The 20,214-nt window shown below is 44.4% G+C and overlaps 1 long non-coding RNA gene across 1 annotated transcript; it reads right to left on the bottom strand.

Moving 5' to 3' along the window:
* Positions 1-1,894: 1,894 nt before the first annotated feature.
* Positions 1,895-18,684, bottom strand: LOC128340889 (uncharacterized). Its single transcript, XR_008314062.1, has 3 exons — positions 18,615-18,684; positions 5,600-5,655; positions 1,895-2,494 (listed from the first exon to the last, which is right to left on the bottom strand). It is a non-coding gene; the product is annotated as an uncharacterized LOC128340889 (long non-coding RNA).
* Between the last annotated feature and the right edge of the window lie 1,530 nt (positions 18,685-20,214).

Raw genomic sequence — 20,214 nt, 5'->3', positions numbered from 1 at the left:
CCCAGCATCAAACCCCTCTAAATAACCCCATGTTAAACAAGGTTAGTGGAGCAAAAGCTCATTTCCCTGATGGTGCACCATCATGGTGCAGCTCTGTGCCTCATGAGGAGACCCCCAACCAGGAGGCTCCAACAAGCCTCTTGGCACAGGGTCCCCCTAGAATGCCCCATACACTGGAACTTCTGGGGGCTAGGCAGCCCCCGATCTCCTCCACCCCATGACAGAGCTGGTTATCATGTGGGTGGCCAATCTAGCCACCCAGGGCTAGTGGCATGATTGTCCACTCTCCCCGCAGACAAAACCCACTCTCCCCAGCAAATGCTCCTCAGCTCTCCACGCTGCTCATGTGGAGAGCCTCTTTGTCAAATGCTTATTCCAAGTCCACATGTAGAATGCCAATCAAGGCACTCCTATCCAGTCAAAATGCTAGCCACTGCTTCTCCTCTGCAAAGCAAATCTCTGTCCAGTTAATGTACCTCAAAAAGTTATGGTGAGAATAAAATGGGATATCCCCCTGTGCCTGAGCTCCTTGAAGGAAAAGCAGGATATGAATGCAACAGATAAAGGAAAAGTGAAGGGATTCAACAGTCAGTTTTGTTCAGAATACATAGGGTGCTCCAACCGATTCACACATTATTTTTTGCCACTTCAATTTTTTATGAGTGGCCTGTTCGCATAGCATCCCCTCTCAAATTCCCAGACCCAAATCTGCAAAGTGTTCCTCCCTGATCAGAGAAGCTTCTCTTAACTGCATGAGTTCCCTTGCTCCCACATTCCATTGCTATTGTGAATAGGCCACTTCTTGAAGAATAAGAAGGAAGAAGTAGGTGCAAAAGGTATTGGCCCTGTTTCAGCTCTGGTGACATTGCCATGATGTGAGTAACCATGTGATGAGCTAGCCAACCTCCATTCAAATATGTTTTCTGACTCAACTTCTACATGGGGCTCTCCCATCCTGGACTGAGATACACAGGTGCAATATGACTTACTTTGGTTGTTTCAGCATTAATTCTTTGGAATATTGCCACACCTCCAGAAATAGGTCCAAATGATAGCAAGGGGCTATGTCTGGTACTCCTCCTGGGACTTCAGCAGCCTCAAAGGCTGAACAGCTTGTGGAGGGAGTGTGGCCTTCAAAATAAGTCTGACCCCATTTGGGGATGGCAAAGGGGAACAAGGATCTGCATTGTTTTGATCCACTGCTTCGAGCCAGGGCATAATTGCCCTGAAGACTTTGGGGGAAGGACATTATGTATTATCTGACCTCCTGTCTGAGTGTATGCCTGCATTCTCTTAGTATGGAGAGGTAGACCTGCTGCATTCAGGTTGATTGATAATGTTGAACAAAGTTGTGGCCCTTTTCCCCAAATCAGAGTTGTTCATGTGTTTATTCCCTCATGTCTTTTGGTGTGCAGGCAAAAGACTGCTGCTGCTACTACAGGCAATATGAAGCATTGTTTTAGGCATTTCGTGCAGTAATTTCACTGAAAATGTAAAGCAGGAAAACCACATCACATGTGACATTAAATGAATCAATGTAGCTCTATCTTTCTAAAACAATACTAGCTGCGGGGGGCAACCCTTTGCCCTGCCATGGCCTCTGACATCCAGTTCAGCCCCTCAAGCTGATATTTGCCCAGAAGGGACAGCTTCCCTTTCAGGCAAATAGCAGCCATGGCAGGGAGGATTCAGACCATGGCAGGTGCAATGGGTTAACCCACATAGTGTCAATCTAGATCGGACCCTCTGCAGCTGGTATTAGAAAAGAAAATCCAGAAGTTGAAGATACAGTGATACATGTGTCACATGTAATCCCCCCCTCTGGCCCCAGAGTCCTTATTCTGAATATAGTCACAGATTTGAAATCTATTTAATGCAGACTAGTGTGATTCAATACACCTGAATGCCAATTTTATTCAATCTATCAAGGGCAGTGAAAAATAATGCCAGAAAGTCAATTCCAAAGCTGTCTCTTCCAGTGTGTAGTAATTAACTGCACATGGGCAATCTGGAGTGCTGTTATGTCTGTGATTATAGTGAAAATTGCCCACTGGCCCTGTTAAATAGCAAAAACAAAAAACAAAACCTTTCCTCTGACTACTCTGACTAGTGGTCAACATATCAAGTTTTAAAAAGTCATCTGTGTTAAAATGATCATGCAAGCAGCCACAAAGTTGATTTTACATAACTACAACATTCTCACAAGAATCTACATTTGTCATAAGCAGGAAACAATATTTGTGTTAACAGGTAAAGGATTCCAAGTACCCTGAAAATACAATTATGCTCCGTGGATGTTGCTTGATGGTTCCAAATCTCAGCTTTAAAATTCCATTCTTCTTGCCTACAGTTCTTATACTAGATAATAACTATTGCCTGGAGATTAGTCTTCCTTTACTGTCACTCAGCTATCTTTGATTTAGCTGGAAATGCTGCCCAAGACTCCATTTAAAAATTATCCATCCATTTCTGAAATGAATCACTTTCTCACATCCTGCAAACAAAATTGCATATGCATTTTCTGTGGTTTGATCTACTCCTGTACTATAATTTGATTCCTGGTAACAATGCTTATCATCTAGACTCTGACCTATTTTTTGGGGGGGGGAATCCTAGCTATTCTTGTAGAACAATCTTAGTGCTAATCAATAAAATCTGGTTAGATTTGCAAGTTGTATTTGTTTAAAATGAATTCACACTGATTAATGGCATTGCTTCCAGTATCTAGAAGAGCTAATCATTTCAGATCTTGTCTCAATTGTGAGCACGTGCACAGGCCATCAGCCATATTATTAAGCTGCATTTTTTAAAAATCCAGCCACTCGCTGCCCAAATGGACGGCGCGGCTTGTTTGCCCCAGCCCCCTTCCCACAAGGAGCACGGACACCGGGTGAGTGCTTCCCATTGGCTCCCCGGGTGCTCACAGGGTGGGGCTAGGGTGGCAAGTGAGGGAGTGTGCACACGCCCGCTCAGTCCAGCTCTCAAGGGCACCCCCCCTCCCATCCCTCAGATATAGGCTGGGCTTTGCTGGTCGCCGTTTGGGGCTGGGCAGGAATTTTTTGGGTCCACGCCTAATTGGCCACTGGTGTGCACCTTTTTTCGCCTGCCTTGTATCTGTATGCCTGGTAGTCAGTTAGCACCATAACTTCCCGTTCACATTTGGCAGGTACAGTGTGGAGGGAAAAACAGCTTAAATCAGGTGATGCACCTTAGGTAAGCATTTGGCTTCAAGATAGAGGAGGAGCGGATCCCTTGAGGCTTGACAGATCAGGGATGCCGCTGAGCCCTTCTTCTCTGTAAAGCGACATCCTTCCGTATGGCTGTGCAGCGTCGGAGGGGTGTCATTAGTAGCAGAGACCTGACCTAGGTCGGCTACGATGGGCGGTGCCCGCTTTTTAGTGACGGAGCCGCCCGGAGCCAAGGTGCTAATGCCATTCATCTCTAGGCCAATGCGGCCATTCTGTGGCCGGCCTCCTAGGAACTGCACTGTGGTGGTTGGAGCACCAATCCCAGCTGAGTGCCATGTCGGCACACAATTATGTCTCAATAAACGTGGCCAATTTCACCAAAGAATCATGTGTCTGTGTTTCCTTGGGTCTGGGTGCAAAGCAACAATTTTTCATGCACAATTCCTCATTCAGCAAAGGATGGACCAGCTTCCATGTACATATGATGACTAGCTTGATATATTTATTTGGGGTTTTGCTGTGGGAAAGAGTAGCTGGGATGATTATTTTCCTAAATGATGTTTTATGTTTTTTTGATAAGTCCTTTCTACACATTGCTTTTGCAAGGTTTTAAAAAGTTCAGCCAGGTGTGTAGGGATGCCAGCAGTGCCCCCCCCCACCACACCTCCTGCATCTGACATCAGATGCAGCATCTGATGTCAGACACAGGGGACAGGGTTTTGCTCGCAAACAGGGCCATGTGTGTTTTGCTCACAAACATTAATGGTGTGGCTGGGAGCAGCTCTCCCTGCTTTAAAAGGCAGGGAGACACATTCCCAACCAGGCTGGGAAGCCAGCTCTGGGCTACGTTGCTCCAAACCAAGTCACGTGGATCCATTTTTGAGCAGCTTAGCCTAGCACCAGCTTCCCAGTCTGGCTGGGAATGCTTCTCCCTGCCTTTTTAAGCAGGGGGAGCTTCTGACGTGTGACACAGGAAGTGTAGCTGGGGCATGAGGCGCGGCCCCAGAGGGGTGCGGCCTGGGTACTTTGGACCCGTTCGTGCAATGGTGGCTCCACCCCTGAGTTAAGCCTAAAATTGTTAGACAGATAGGAGGGCATGCTCATGAGCAGCCCTACTGGGTAGGGCATGCTCATGTAGAGCATCAGGATCAGTCCCAACCCCAGCGCTCTTTGCTGGAGCAGCTGGGGTATTTTTCCTGGCCTTATGCTGAGGTAGAAGGGTGCGAGCAACCAGCTCCCGATTACATGCCACTTAAATCCCTCCACCCAAGGTATTGATATGGCAGACAAATATACAAAACAAACAGCACACATGCCTGTGGTGCTCCACAACTCACCTCACCTTTGCATGATTGCAAGTCACACAATACTTCCCATTATTGGGAATAATGCTAGTAGCATGTGACCTGTGAACTCACAAGAGTGAGCTGTACCAGAACAGTCCCCTTCTGCAGCACCATGAGCATGTGTGTTAGTGGTGTGGGCAGTTCCAGATATCTGTGTTATGCTGCGGGGCATGTCAGCTGGCTTGTTCTTTCAATCTGTGCAGATGGCAACTTGCCTTCATTGAGTTATGCATTCTCTCACAGTGGAGGGAGTATTTCAAAATGGTACTTATGCTGAGCTTTTGACATAATGCAAATGCCTTTAAATTTATTTTTGTTTAAAGGGCATAAACTGTCTAAACCTTTAATTGGTTATCAGTCCCAACATAAGCACACTGAACAATGATTGTGCCATCTTACATTTTCCGATTATTTCACCCAGATCTATTCTTGTATCTAGCATTTAATAGGAACAGCTGTGGAAAAACAGATTAAGTCTTTTCTTTGTTATGGAGGAACAACAGTGATGTGCTGTTTACGAAGTCCAGAAAATATTGGTCACAGCAGAAAAATCAATTTTTTAAAAAAGTATATGTACATGCAACCATTTTAATTTAGTTAACCAATATCACATGTTTGGACTGAATCATATGATCTCTTATTCAATATTGCCAAGAAATTTAAGACCAAACAACGGAAGTACTTTCTCACACAACGGATAATCAACTTGTAGAATTCTCTGCCACAAGGTGTGGTGACAGCCAACAACCTGGATGGCTTTAAGAGGGGTTTGGATAACTTCATGGAGGAGAGGTCTATCAACGGCTACTAGTCGGAGGGCTGTAGGCCACCTCCAGCCTCAAGGGCAGGGTGCCTCTGAGTACCAGTTTCAGGGGAGTAAAAGCAGGAGAGAAGGCATGCCCTCCAGCGGCATGTGGGGGGCCACTGTGCGAAACAGGATGCTGGACTAGATGGGCCTTGGGCCTGATCCAGCAGGGCTGTTCTTATGTAATATTTATATATTTCATTTATAATACATAATCCCCCCTTTTATCAGATTTGTAAGTAAAGACTATTTTTACTTACCAAAGAAAGAACAGAAAACAGCACCCTGCATCGTCTGCTGTAGAAATAAGGTGCATCTGTAAAGAATTTAGATGATACTCCATTGATATTGCCTTTTAGCAAGGACAAATTCCCCTGAGGCTTGTGTAGAAGTCAAAATGTGACAGTGAGCAGCTATTAGGCACTGAACTGATAATGGAATTGTTACCATATAAAAAACCTGAAATAATAAGTTAAAATCAAGTTCCTTGAAGACACAGTAAGACAACTCATGCTGGAATCCTTACGGAAAGCAGGATAAAAACAGTTTTATAATGTAATTATTAACCTATGTTAGTTCTCCTGTCTCTTGAAATGATGAGATTCAATTTCTTTAATAGTAAACCCTCAATTTCTATCATTTGGATGTAAATATTTTGCCTCACATTCCATTCATTTAAATGTATGCAGACATACTGTATTAAAAGTATAGGATTTCAAAACCTGATTTCTAACCTGTACACGGATTATTATTTTTTTAATTTGGGGAAGTTTATTTCAGCATTTCTGAATCAGCAAATACTTCTGTTTTGGTGACAAGTCTTACACCTTTATCAAAAAGAGACCCTTACACTTAGAACTAGAAGATATGTTATGGCAGCTAAATAGAGGTCATTTTATTTACATGAATTTTTCACATGCCACGTTTTGACCGTCTTATGTTCTGCTGCACAGTAGCAGGATAACAGAATTGCAGGCAATATAAAAAGATAGATAGGGATTTTGTTTCCTGCTTTAAAGTGCAATATTTTAAATCTTCACATCATGAAAATATTACATTTTGAAGATATTCAGGAAGTTGGTTTATAGAACAGAGGCATTAACTTGGATCCAAAGAACTGTGAGTGGAAAGAACTTGCATTTGTGCTGTTCTGTGAACTCTTGAGTTAACTCTAGCAGAAACATCTCATAGTGCAGCATCACACTGTATCAGGTTGTGTTACAGTACAAGAAACAAGGTAAATAAAAGAGATACAGGCTGGTATCCTAAGTTACTCAAGAGTAGTACTCAGAAGTTACTCTAAGGATGACTACATTCCAATAGAACTTCCTCTAGTAAATTTAATTAGAATATTAGCCATGGACTGCAGCATATAATCTCTGTGTCCTTAAAAAATTCTTGCACAAAAGTTTGTGCAGAAGAATTTATTTTGATTTAGAATCATGTTGTTCCACAGAAAGGTCTAGCACAAGATCTTGTGCAGAATCAAGATTCTCCTCCTGATTTATAATGTTCTTCTTTGACCAAAAGAGGCTTTATGGCAGAGGAATGGCACTTTTACATTTACATGTGAGAGTTGTATTTGTATGAATAAATATTTAACTTTCAAAATTTTCCTTAGGAGAATCATTTTATTTAAAAATAATAATCTTGTAAAATTTCAAGTATCAACTTGCCAAAGTGCAATAAGTTCACAATTTTGGTTCACTGCTGCTCAATTACATAATAAACGCTCTGAAATGGTGAAAAAATATATTTAAATTAGGAGAATATAGATCTAAACATTTCTGCAAGCAAATTTAAGACAGAAATATTTGCTTTAGATTTTTCTTCTTCCCCCCCCCAACTCTAATGACTAACCTGATTCAAATCACATTCACATCATGTTTATACCTTGCCATATCAATGCTACTGTGGTAGGAAAAGCTGGGACATAGTTACAATATGTGAGCAGCTAGGAAGCGACATGGTTACTAACAGAAATACGAAAAAGCCATACCTGCATCATCATCAACGTTTTATGCTCACATAAACACCATTCAGAAAGCTGCTCTCCATTATTGCTTGGAGTGTCATACATTATGAAAGACAATCACGGCCTCTGACTATAGTATGTGATTTTTTTAAAAGATGGAACTTTCCAAGACGTCTCTGATAAAACACACCAACCTCCTGTCTTAGGGAGGCGGCGGGGTGGAGTTGGAAACTAGAGAAGTGCACAAAACCAGACAGGTTGATTCTGTTCAAATCAAAACCAGATTCAAACCAACCTGGCCCAGTTTGGTTCTGGTGGCCACACAAGTGGGCTCTGAACATGTGTGGAGGTCACTAAAATGGCCCCTGTGTGTGCACAGAGGCTCGAACTGGATTGAAGAAGGCCTGAACTGGGCTGCCTCTTGCATGGGCTACTCTGGGGGAGGCTGGAAGAGGTGGGGGAGCCCCCACTACCCCCCTAGGGCTGCTACTGCCACTGCAACAAATGAGACTTGTAAGTAGTATCAGATTCCCCTCCTGCCCCCTCTAGACTTAGGGAAGCCCCCCTGCCTTTACTGGTAAAGGGGAATCTTCACCAGTAGAGCTCTGAACTGGCTTGGTTCAAACTGGGCCTGGTTCAATTTGAACTTGTAATGGCCAAGGCTTATCCGGTCCTAACTCAAACCTGTTGAGTCAAGCTGGCTCAACGTTGATCCTGGCTTGAACCGAGCTGGATTGCACACCCCTCCTGGAAACTGCAATATTCCCAGCAGAAAAATTAACTGAACATCTCATTTTAAGGAAAATGAAGGAGTAAAACTTAAGTGGCGCAGTGGGGAAATGCTTGACTAACAAGCAGAAGGTTACCAGTTTGAATCCCCGCTGGTATGTTTCCCAGACTATGGGAAACAACTATGTTGGGCAGCAGAGATATAGGAAGATGCTGAAAGGCATCATCTCATACTGCGTTGGTGGAGGCAATGGTAAACCCCTCTTGTATTCTACCAAAGAAAATCACAGGGCTCTGTGGACACCAGGAGTCGAAATTGACTCTATGGCACACTTTACTTTACCTTTAAAACTTAATGCAATGTGGAATGAGTCAGAGGTGGTCATAGAAGATCATATTTCCCAGAGAACAAGTAAGTTGGGGGAGAGGTAGTTTTCAAAGTCACATTATGAAACTTGAAGACCTTAATAAAGAACAAACTGACAGACCCCCATGGAAAGATGTTGTTGCTTTTAAAGGAGCACTCAAAATGTCGTTCTCTGAACTAACAGTGTTCTTAATGAAAAGAGCATGAGAGAAATTCTAGGAATAGGATGGCAATAAACCTGCAGAATATTATCCTATCAGTTTGGAAAGTGAGCCAAAGGAAAACTGACCAAACTAACAGAAATCAAGGCAGTCGTTAAATATTTTGTACTGGTACACATTACTCCCAGACAGTCATAAACAATGCTCAGATTGATAACATCCTCAGCAAATTAGAATTACTTATTCCCATAATAAGATAGTAAATCTCTGCAGCTTCTCCCGAAGATTGCTTCATTGGTAAATGCAGATCTCCTGGGTAAGATAGATTTTTATCTAGCCACTAATGGATAACTATTCTTGCTTGGAGAGATTTCTTAAATGAACTATTTTGTAGCCAAACATTTTCAGTGGTCTCCTAGGAAAAGGTTAGAGTTGCAAAACAGTAAAAATCATAATCTAATGGGTAACCATTATCAGGGTCTGAATACCCACAGATTTCAGAAATGGCCCAATAGAATGTATGCTTTTTTGGTTACTGGCCCTGGCCCTCAGATTCTTCTAGACGTTGAAGCTGTTCTCACGAACAGGAGAAATTGGGCCAAGGGAGCCTAGCCCGATTTCTCCTGGCCATCTGCTGCCACGGGAGTCACGCAGCTCCCAGCAGCAAACCAATGAAAGTACCCCTCCCCTTAATCAAGGACTTTAGCGAGCACTTGCTCCGCTAATCCCATTTGGTTGATCATATGCTGCCATGGCACGGCTCTGCACCGTGGCAACACATGAGGAGATCCCAGCCGGGAGACTAAACCAAGCCTCCCTGCCCCAGGGGTCTCTCCAGAATGCCCTGAGCACTTGCGCGGGGCATCGTGGAACTTCCAGGGCCTGGCTGGCCCCCAATCCCCATTGCCCCTGCTGGCTCTGTGACGGGCAGCCGAACCAGCCACCCAGGGATGGCTCCCTGCCCAAGTGCGGGGAGAGTGGGCTAAGCCTGCTCTCCCTGCACTAACCCTAACAGCACTTCACACCAGTCGTGTGAAGCGCCTCTGTATTGAACTCCATGTTGGATCTATCATAACTCTACCTGACGTGGCAGACATTTTTTGGATTCTCTCTGAACCCCTCCAATTTGGCTAAAATCAGACCATGCCCAGTTTTACCAATCCAATTTTGCAGAGGCCTAACATTTAGTCAGGATGTCAGTCAAAGTTACCAATTACTTTGATTAGCAAATAGTTGCCAAGCAAAAAAGGGGGGGAGGGGGAGGGAATGTAGCCACTTCTAATGCTGCAGCTTCAGCGATCTATAATGAGGCGGTTCCCACAATCAGTGGGAACCGCCAAGATGGGGTTTGTGAGGAGAGCAGGCTTAGCCCACTCTCCTCACAGACGACCCAAGAGTCAGCTGCGGGCGGCTGAACCGGCCACCCACACAATTGCCGGCTCCATTACAGGGAGTTCGGGGGGGATGTGCCCCCCCAGAAGTGAGCGCGCAGGGCATGCTGGAGAGACCCCCGAGCCAGGAGGCTGCATTTAGCCTCCCTGCCGAGGGTCTCCTCATGAGTTGCTGCGGCATGGAGCCATGCCACGGCAACTCACAATTTTTTTAAAAATGGGTTAGCAGAGTGCTCGCTCCACTAACCTTGGCTAAGGGGAGGGGGAAATAGTGGGTTCACTAGGCTCTCTTAGCCCGATTTTTGTTGATCATAAGAATTGCCTCAATGTGTACCCACTAAAAGTGCAATATGTGAAGTTACCCACTGTTTTCTCTTTGCTATGAGGCATGATTTAGAAGTCTGCCAAATCTGGAATCAAAACAAGCTATATTGCATTGTTCCACTTCTATTAAATTATAAAACCTTCCTCATAAATCCAAGTTTTATTCCAGCTTCATCCACAAATAAGCTCACATCATATTCTGAGAATGAGGCATTTCCCAGAATCAGTAGAATGCTTTCAGTTATGTTTAAGATTTCGGGTAAACATGCCCCCCCCCCCATATTATCCAAAATTTCTCAAGGGAATCATATAGTGGGGGAGGGGGGAATTGATGAATTCCTACTAAACTCTTACATTTTCTCAAAAATTCTCATGAGGGTCTTTTTCTTTAGCACAACAGCTGACATTCCAGAAATGAAGGTTTTCTTTTTCCAGCATGATGCTTATTCAGGAGAAGAACATGAAGAAAAAACAATAGTGGCCAGCCATCACTGAGGGGAAATGAGACTTCTTGGATTGTTGCTTGATAAGGGCAAGGTAATCTACTCCAAAAGTGGTTGGCGGATTTTTCACATTAAGGAAAATTCACAAAAGTGAGGCGATTCTCACGATCAGGCGAAATCGAGCAAAGGGAGCCTAGCCCGATTTCGCCCATGCGTGAGAACTACCAGGCTCGCAGCCAAGCCCGGTCTCACCAAAGCTGGTAACCTGCTAAAGCTACCCTCCCCTAAACCCAGTTTAGCAGAGCTAGTGCTCCGCTAACCCGGGCTTTCGGATCGTGTGTTGCTGCGGTGCAACTCCACACCACGTCAACTCACAGCATGCACTTGCACAGGACATGCTGGAACTTCCGGGATGTGCACAGCCCCCAATCTCTGCAGCCCCCGCCGGCTTCATGATGGAGCCGGCAGTCGTGTGAGTGGCCGATCCAGCTGCCCAGGGCTCTGTGGGAGCTCGTCTGCTTAACCCCATCTGCTTAACCCCATCTGGCAGTTCTCACTGATCGTGGGAACCACCTCAGAACCTTTTCACTCTAGTCAGTTTGATATCACAGCTTACCATAACATGAGTTCTAAACATGCTCTGTAAATGAATCCAGCACAAGCCTTTCAGTACTTCTTCTAAATAACCTCACTGAAAGACTGAAGTATGTTTGCACATTCGGTTTGCTGCTGTAGAAGCTTCCAAACCCTACCTCATTGACATCAGCAGTGTAACAAGGCATTAAACTAAACCATTAATTATTGTGTAGTCATTAGCATCCCTAAATTGCACTGCAATTAGTTTAAACGTTAAAGCCTCCATGGCACAAATAAGTGAATACTAATTTGTCATTGTTATTATTGCCCCAGTTCATGTAGCTTGACAAACAGGGGGAAAATGTAGTTTGAATCAGAGTGGCAATTTGCAGACAATATATTTTTAATACATAACTTCAGTTATTGTGCTTACGTTATGTGATCTTTCATTCCATTAAGCTTCCATGGTGCATTCTGATTAGCACCACAAGTTCCTTCCAAAGGGGTAGCCCTGTTGTTTTTGCCGCAACAGGCTAACAAAGCTTACTGTTGCTCTTTCAAGATTAACACATCTGTTAGTCTTTTTAAAAGGTGCCACCTTCATTTTTAAAGTTTCTTAATTCCCCAGCAAAAACTGAACACATAGAGGCTATTCACACGAGGGAGGAAAACCGGGTTAAGCGAGCCTAGTCCGGTTTTCCTCCATCGTAAGAACCACCGGGATCACAGCCAAGCCCAGTGGTTCAACAGCGGCTAGCCCGCCAAAGTATCCCTCCCCTTGAACAAGGATAGCAGAGCAAGTGCTTCGCTAACCCCATTTTTTTTTAATTGTGAGTTTCTGTGGCACAGTGGCTCACAAGGAGACCCATGACTGAGGGGGCCTCCCGATGTCAAGGGGCTCCCCAGAATGCCCCGTGCACTTGCACAGGGCATTCTGGAACTTCCAGGGGCTGGGTGGCCCCCGATCCCCCCCACCCCAACTGGCTCAGTGATGAAGCTGGTTATTATGTGGGCGGCTGATCCAGCCGCTCAGGGACCACTCAGCGATCATCTGAGGGGAGGAGTAAGTTAGACCCATCTCACTGATTAGCTCATCACATCTCAGTTCATCTCACTGATCATGAAAAGAGCTTCATGATCTTTGATAGCACACAGTGCAATCTTAATCCGTTTTTCAGAAGTGTTTTGCATTTTAGATGCAAAATTCCTAATACATAAAACATGAATCCCACACCCAAGTGCCAGGAACTCATTGCAATTAGCATGCACTCATGATTTTCCCACAATGTGTAGGTATAGAGCCGGGTCTCACAATCAGTGAGACCCAGGTTGTGAAGATAAGCAGGGCTGCAGACGATCAGGGAGGGAGCCCTGGGTGGTTGGATTGGCCGCCCACACGATTGCCGGCTCCGTGACGGAGCCAGTGGGGGCTGGGGAGGTTGGGGGCCAATCTTGTGGCTACTCACAATCGGGAAGCCTGGGTTAGCGGAGTGCTCACTCCGCTAACCAGGCTTAGGGGAGGGCTAAAAAAGCAGGAGACCCGCTTTGACTCAACGGGGCTCGGCTATGAGCCCAGTGAGTCTCACGATTGGTGGAAAGTGGGCTAAGCATCCTTAGCCCACTTTCCACTGATCATCAGAATAGCTCCATGGTAATATGTAGCACTGTGCAAAACTGGAGTTAGCTCACATACTCCGCTGACATTCAAGTTTCATAATTAGTTTTTGTCCTAGTATGTTTTAAAAGAACCTGAAAGCCTCAATTGATCAGGCCCAAGAGCTATCTGGAGTTCTGTACCCTGTTTCCCACAGTAGCCCCCAATTGCTTCTGAGAAGCCCACAACCACAAGATGAAGGCATCCCCCCTCTTCTGCCATTGGCTCCCTTGCACTGGTATTTGGAAGCATCCTGTCTCTGAACCTGGAGGTAGCCTATAGCCATCAAGACTATCAACCATTGATATTCACGTAATCCATGAATGTGTCTAAGCCCTGCTTAAAGCCATCCGAGCAAGTGGCCATCACCAAACCGCATGGCAGAGAATGCCATAGATTAATTATGTGCAGTGTGGAAAGGCACTTTCTTTTGTCGGTCCTAAATTTCCTGGCAGTCAGATTCATGAGATGAACCCTGCTTCTAGTGCTGTGAGAGAGGGAGAAGAAGTTCTCCCTATCCACTCTCTCCACACCATGCATAATTTTGTAACTCACTATCATGTCTTCCCTTAGTTGCCTTCATCCTACGCTAAAAAACCCCAAGTGCTATAACCTTACTTCATAAGGCAGAGCATTCTCTGTATCCCTAACATCTTGGTTTTGCTCTTCTGCACCTTTTCCAGTTCTATAATATCCTTTTTGGTATATGGTGACCAGAACTATACACAGTATTCCAAATGTGGCCATCCCATAGATTTGTATAAAGGCATTATAATATTGGCAGTTTTATTATCCATCTTCTTCCTAGCATGGATTTTGCCTATTTCACAACTGTTGTGCACTGAGTTAACATAGGAGGCTGCCTTATACCAAGTCAGACCAAGTTATCTAGCTCAGTATTGTCTAGACAGACTCATAGGCGGAACTAAGGGGGGCAGGCAGGGCACGTGCCCTAGGCGCCACTGAGGGGGGGCGCCATGCCAGTTCCTGCCACCCCCACCCCATTGCCCACCTGCCCAGCCCCAGGGCCCCTCAGCCACTTGCCTCCAGCTCCGGCCTAGGATCGGCGAGGCCTAGATCGGAGCAGCCTGCAAACTGCAGAGCTCCCCGCCTCTCAGCTGATCGGCGGGTGGGCGGGGCTTCCAGAGAGGCCTCCAAGTAGGCCTCCCTGAAGGCTGAACTCAGCAGGTCCCAGCAAGCCAGGAAGGAGGCTGGCAGAGCTCCCTGCAGCAGACCAGACCATCCAGCACAGCTTTTGCAGGTAGGCTGTGAATTCCTTTTTGTGGTTACCCCCATATATAGGGATCTGCTTGCCATAGGGCTTTGATATGGGTGGTGGGGCAAGACTGAGAAGTCTCTGAATATTTAATTTAAAACAGACTGAAAAATGTGCTGGCTTTAAAAACAAAAACTATCTAAAAAGGCCTATAAGTGTGGCTTGTTTCATGTCAGAAAATTACAAAAACTTCTGGAACAAATATTTATTCATTCATTTATTCATAAATGCACTTATGTTCAAGTTGTTTTGCAACTCAGAAGGTCTGAGTGAGAACTGTGAAGCATGTGTTGTGCTTTTATTTTATTTTATTTTTCTTGTGTGTGAACTGCTCTCCAATAACTTGCAGGGACTTCAGAGTAAATCTGGCCAACATGTGAATGCAGCACCTCCATTCCAGAGGAGATGTGTGTTAAAGAGCTTTAAAAGCCTCGTGTGAAAAACCTCCTGGAATCAAACTTTACTGAATTTGTTCAGAATTCTGAGAAAACAAACATAGGCTCACTCTGCATGGTTGAAAGTCTCCTTTGCTAATCTGCAGCGAGGGGGCCATTTTAATAATTAGCATTGCTAGTGTGTTCTAGGCATTAAAAGTAGCACAAATATATAGTACTCAATGTATATCACTATATACTGTGAAGTGTGCATGTGTGTATTCAGTAAAATGTATTTCCAGGCAGCATACTTATTTTGAAATATCAGACTTAAATCCTTGGGGACCTGGGATGTGTGGAGGCCCTGGACTTTGAGGGGCTGGGGGCCCATTTTAAAATCTCATCTTGGCCCATTCCAACCTTGCTATGCCCCTGGCGGTCACTACACATGGGTTTCTGCACAACACCTGCACAGAAGAAACTTCCATGTAGAAAATGTGTCTCTTGTAAATTGACCCTGAATTTTCCATCCATGACTGGGATATCTGAGAGTTAGAGTCAATAATAAAAGAACAGTACACTGCTTGTGACAGGAAAGGGCAAATTACAATGATTTCTTAGTCTGGCAGGGGCTGGTTTTAGCCCTGGCAGAACTTGGCTGTCTGCTCCTGTTGCAAATGCCTCTGTCTAGTGTGGCAAACTAATGTATCCTCCTCCCTCTTTTAAGCACTGGTGTGGTGAATGCACATATACCCCATCATGAGCCAACAGTCATCATAAGACAAAGGCTGGCAGGAATCATTTACCCACCACCACCACCTTCTTCTTCCCCTATTTTGCTAGTGGCTATTTGGGCAGGTGATCCTCTAGGACAAAGTCATGTTTTTCTAAAAAAAAGAATGAGATGAGACAGAGAAAATGACACTTGGAATCCTCACATAACTCCTGACTGTTGTTCTAGGTATTTTACAGAGATGGCTCATGTTTTCAGGTTTTGATCAACAACCATGTCTAGATGGTACAGTGTTCCTTTTAACAAGGATTTCCAAATATTGTTGACTACAAGTCCCATCATTCCTGTTTGGACAGGGGCGCAATTTCAGTGCTTGCCCTAGGTGCTATTTTCCCTAGTTACACCTCTGGACAGACTGGCAGTGCCTTTTCCAGGGTTGCAAGTAGAAGTCTCTCTCAGACCTATCTTGGAGATGTCAGGGAGGGAACTTGGAACCTTCTGCATGCAAGTGCTCTTCCTAAAGTGGCCCCATTCCCTAAGGGGTATATTTTACAATGCTCAGACATGTAGTCTCCCATTCAAATGCAAACCAGGGTGGAACCTGCTTATCAAAGGGGGCAATTCATGCTTGCTACCACAAGACCAGCTTTCTTCATTTTCTGTGAGCGGTCTACCACAACACCAAGTCACAGACAGCTCAGACCCCATCAGTGAATATATGATGGATCCAGGATTTTTTAATTTATTTTTTGCCTCAGCGAGCAACACTTTACACTTACATTTGCCATTTTTGGCCCACTCATCCAGTTTGATGAGATCCTTTTGGAGCCTGTATGTGGTATCCCTTTCCCAGTTTCAGTTGACTGATCTCTCTTGCGGCCATTTGACCTCTTTTAAATTAAGCTAAATTCTGTACTATAAGGCTTGTTTTAAAGTTTATGGTGGAGGTGGTGAGGGCGTTTTCTGATATCTTCACCTTGTTGCCAGATTTCTGCAGGTGCTTGGATACTAACTACACCCATTCCTGTTGTAGCCAATTAGTTTAAAGTAAACGTAAGGTGTGCTGTCAAGTTGGTGTTGACTCCTGGTGACCACAGAGTCCTGTGGTTGTCTTTGGTAGAATACAGGAGGGGTTTACCATTGTCATCTCCCACACAGTATGAGACGATGCCTTTCAGCATCTTCCTATATCGCTGCTGCCCGATATATTTGGATATCTATATATAGATATATTTCCAAGTTAATGTATGGCTCAACTTGTAGTTTTAAGGCTATTCAGCCCAGCCAGACAAACTAGCCATTATTAAATATATTGGACTGTGATTAGATGTGGTTAATAGGGAATGGAATTGTGTGTGTGTGTGTGTGTGTGTGTGTGTGTGTGTGTGTGTGTGTGTGTGTAAAAAACAGAAAACATAAGAGATCCCAGAGAAAATCAACAAATACAGACAAACCTCACGATTTGCGAACACAACCGTGGTTTTGTATATCCATGGTCAGGTAATTGACACCTGACCTCGGCATATGCAGAGGGAAGTCTGTATAGAGTTAATTCTGCTTATCCATGGGTTAAGGATGGCTGGAACCTCCATTTCCAGCCACCATTTGGAAGAGTGGAGCATTTTGGAGTTCATGTGTGTACTTTTTTAAAAACATGACTTTTCATGGAAGAAAGCCAGATTTGGGACTTTTGTGGGGCATTGCTAGACACCCGGAGACCCGTGGAGCATGGTAGGGCACCCTCCCCACCCAGTATTTGGGACCTTTTTTGCCAGTGTTTTGGGCAGTATATAAATATGTTAAATAAATAGATAGATTTTCAGCAGTTTCTGGAGCCTCCAGGAACCTAATCCCCTGAGTCCCATTGACTCAATGACTTTGTATCCACAGTTCCATTATTGGTGGTTGTAGTGGAGAACGGAACCCCCACTGGGTTCCTCACTGGGTTACTCTTATGTGAGAGTAAGCCCCACTTAATACACATGACCTTTAATGGTGTGCAGTATAATCCTATATATTTTTAGTCAGCTGTGAGATTTACTTCTGAGTAAACATGTAAGGATTGCACTGCCTGCTATTACTACAAATATGTATACATCACTTTCAACTAAGCTCTCAAAGCAGTTTACATAGAATAATCAATAATAAATAAATAAGATGGTTTCCTGTCCCCAAAAGGCTTACAATCAAAAAGGAAATATAAGGTACACACCAGCAACAGCCATTGAAGAGATGCAATGTTCGGGCTGGATCGGGCCAGTTGCTCTCCCCTTACTGAATATACAAGAATTGTCACTTTAAAAAGTGCCTCTTTGCTTACTTAGCAGCCAGGGTTGTGGGAAGATTACGTGGGACCACAAAAGGCACATTATGCCTGGCTAGTTCACAGTTTAATTTTCAGTATTTCTATCCCTTAGTCTTCCAGGGTCTATGCTTAAAATCTGTTCTTCTGCTTAGAGAAAAATATTAGTTTAGTTTAATATTAGTTTAGAAAAATAATAGTTTAGCCCTTCCCATTTTAAAGTTGTGTACTAGCTTTACCCATTTGTATACTAGCTTTACCTGTTGCTTCAGCCCAAGTTTAGCTGTAGCTTCAGCACAGGTAAAGTGTGCCATCAAGTCGATGTTGATTCCTGGCACCCACAGAGCCCTGTGGTTTTCTTTTGGTAGAATACAGGAGGGGTTTACCATTGCCATCTCCTGCGCAGTATGAGATGATGCCTTTCAGCATCTTCCTATTTCGCTGCTTTCCGATATAGGTGTTTCCCATAGTCTGGGAAACATACCAGCGGGGATTGGCAACCTTCTGCTTGTTCCCTGGTCTGGCAACATACCAGCGGGAATTGGCAACCTTCTGCTTGTTAGTCAAGCATTTCCTGGCTGTGGCAAAATGACATGACTAGCAAGCCAGAGGTTGCTGGTTCGAATTCACACTGGTATGTTTCCCAGACTATGGGAAACACCTATATCGGGCAGTAGCAAAATAGGAAAATGCTGAAAGGCATCATCTCATACTGCGCAGGAGATGGCAATGGTAAACCCCTCCTGTATTCTACCAAAAGAAAACCACAGGGCTCTGTGGGTGCCAGGAGTTGACACTGACTCGATGACACACTTTACCTTTACTTTAAGCTAATCAGGCCTTAGTGCTACAACCAAGCTGAAAGGCTATAAATTGTAAAAGAATTAACTCATCAGGACTCAATTCTCAACATGTTATATTAGTACTCTCTTCCTCTTTGCACAGGTGCTTAATTCACCTGGCTCCTTACCCTTTTCTCTCTCTCAATACATTGTTACTGGATCTTCATTGAAGGGGTTCCCTCATGTTTGCAGAGCTGAAAGGGGGGAAAAAGCAACATGTGTTTTTCCCTTGTATAAAAATAGGAAGGTAAAATGCTACGTTATGCTCTGTTGTGACAAGAGAAGCCATAATTCTACCATAAGGAATTATGTCACCCCTTCAGCAGCACATATTCTGTTTGATTCATATCACATTAGATAAGGAATAAAAAAAAATCCCCTCAACCTGCCTGAGGTGAAGCTGGCCAGATTGCAGATTCTAGCTTTATGTTCTCCAAAATATTTTTAAAAACCCTCTGTCGGAGAATTATTTCTCTGCAGCTTACATGCGGTTCATGCAGGGTTCAGTAAACTGGGCTGTCTCAGTGAACAGGAGCCATCTGTAAGAGAGGAATAAACAAAGATTTTCATGATGTGGGGATGTAAGCAGATAGCGCAGGCTACCACAAATTCTTGGGGTATCTCCTCAAATACCAGTTGCTGAGCAAGAATGCTTGCCTTCATTCTCTGCTTGTGGGCTTACCAGAACCTATCTGGTAAGTAACCTATCTGGTTAGTCTTAGTAACTTAAATAACTTAGTAACTTATCTGGTTAGTCACTAATAGAGAGGATGCCAGACTAGATAGGCCCTTGGTCCTGCAAATACTTAAAGTAGTCTACCCACACCCTAGAAGTGCTTCTTAGTAGGGATGTGCACGAACCTATTGGCATTCTATTCCTAGACCGGTTCAAATGGTCTATTCCTAACTGGTTCTATTCCTAACCAGTTCAAACATAGGGGTGGGGACACCTTTAAGGATAGGGGAGAATGCACTTACCTTCCCCCCTGCCAGTCACGTGCAGACACTACTTCCAGTCACTTCCGGACCGAAGAGGGGATGGGGCAGCCGGGAGGTACTCTGCCACCCTGCCAGTCTGGTTTCCAAGGGAGTGCCAGCAGGGAAAACATGGTGGGGGTAAGTGCACCCTCACCTTTGAACCAGCCCCCACTTTTCCATACACATCCCTACTTCTTAGAACAAAAACACATTGCTGACAATCAAGGATGTTTCCAATCTAAGTAGCACCTCAGCAGCGGGCACCACTACTTTAAGTATCTGTGCACTCAACATCATTAGGAGTCCACAGCTGGTCATTAGGAGTCTACAGCAATGCAGGTGAATCAGCTCTGCCCACTTTACACTGAGGAACATTGGCTAGTGGCCAAATACAGCAAAAGGCCCATGTGTTCAATAATGGCACATGACAAACTACCAATGGGTAACACACTATTTGCTACTCAATAGGGCAGTTCAGAATAGGGATGTGCATGGAACCAGGTGGGGGTGGGTTGAAGGGGTGGGGGTAGGACTTTAAGGGTGGGGGAGGGCACACTAACCCCTCCCCCACTTCCTCCCTACCAGTGCTGGAGTTTTGTAAAATCCCTTGGGGCGGGAGGGAAGAAAATGCAAGACCCGTGAACAAAAAAAAAAGGTGAAAAATGAATGAAAAATAATAAATAATGAAAGAATGATTAATTATTGCTTGTGTTCAATACTCATGTTGAGTTCTCCATTAGTAAAGTGTAC

The sequence above is a fragment of the Hemicordylus capensis genome, chromosome 1, assembly GCF_027244095.1.
Source record: "Hemicordylus capensis ecotype Gifberg chromosome 1, rHemCap1.1.pri, whole genome shotgun sequence".
NCBI lineage: Eukaryota > Metazoa > Chordata > Lepidosauria > Squamata > Cordylidae > Hemicordylus > Hemicordylus capensis.
Note: the sequence above shows the minus strand (reverse complement) of the source record. Positions and strands in the feature narration are given on the sequence as shown.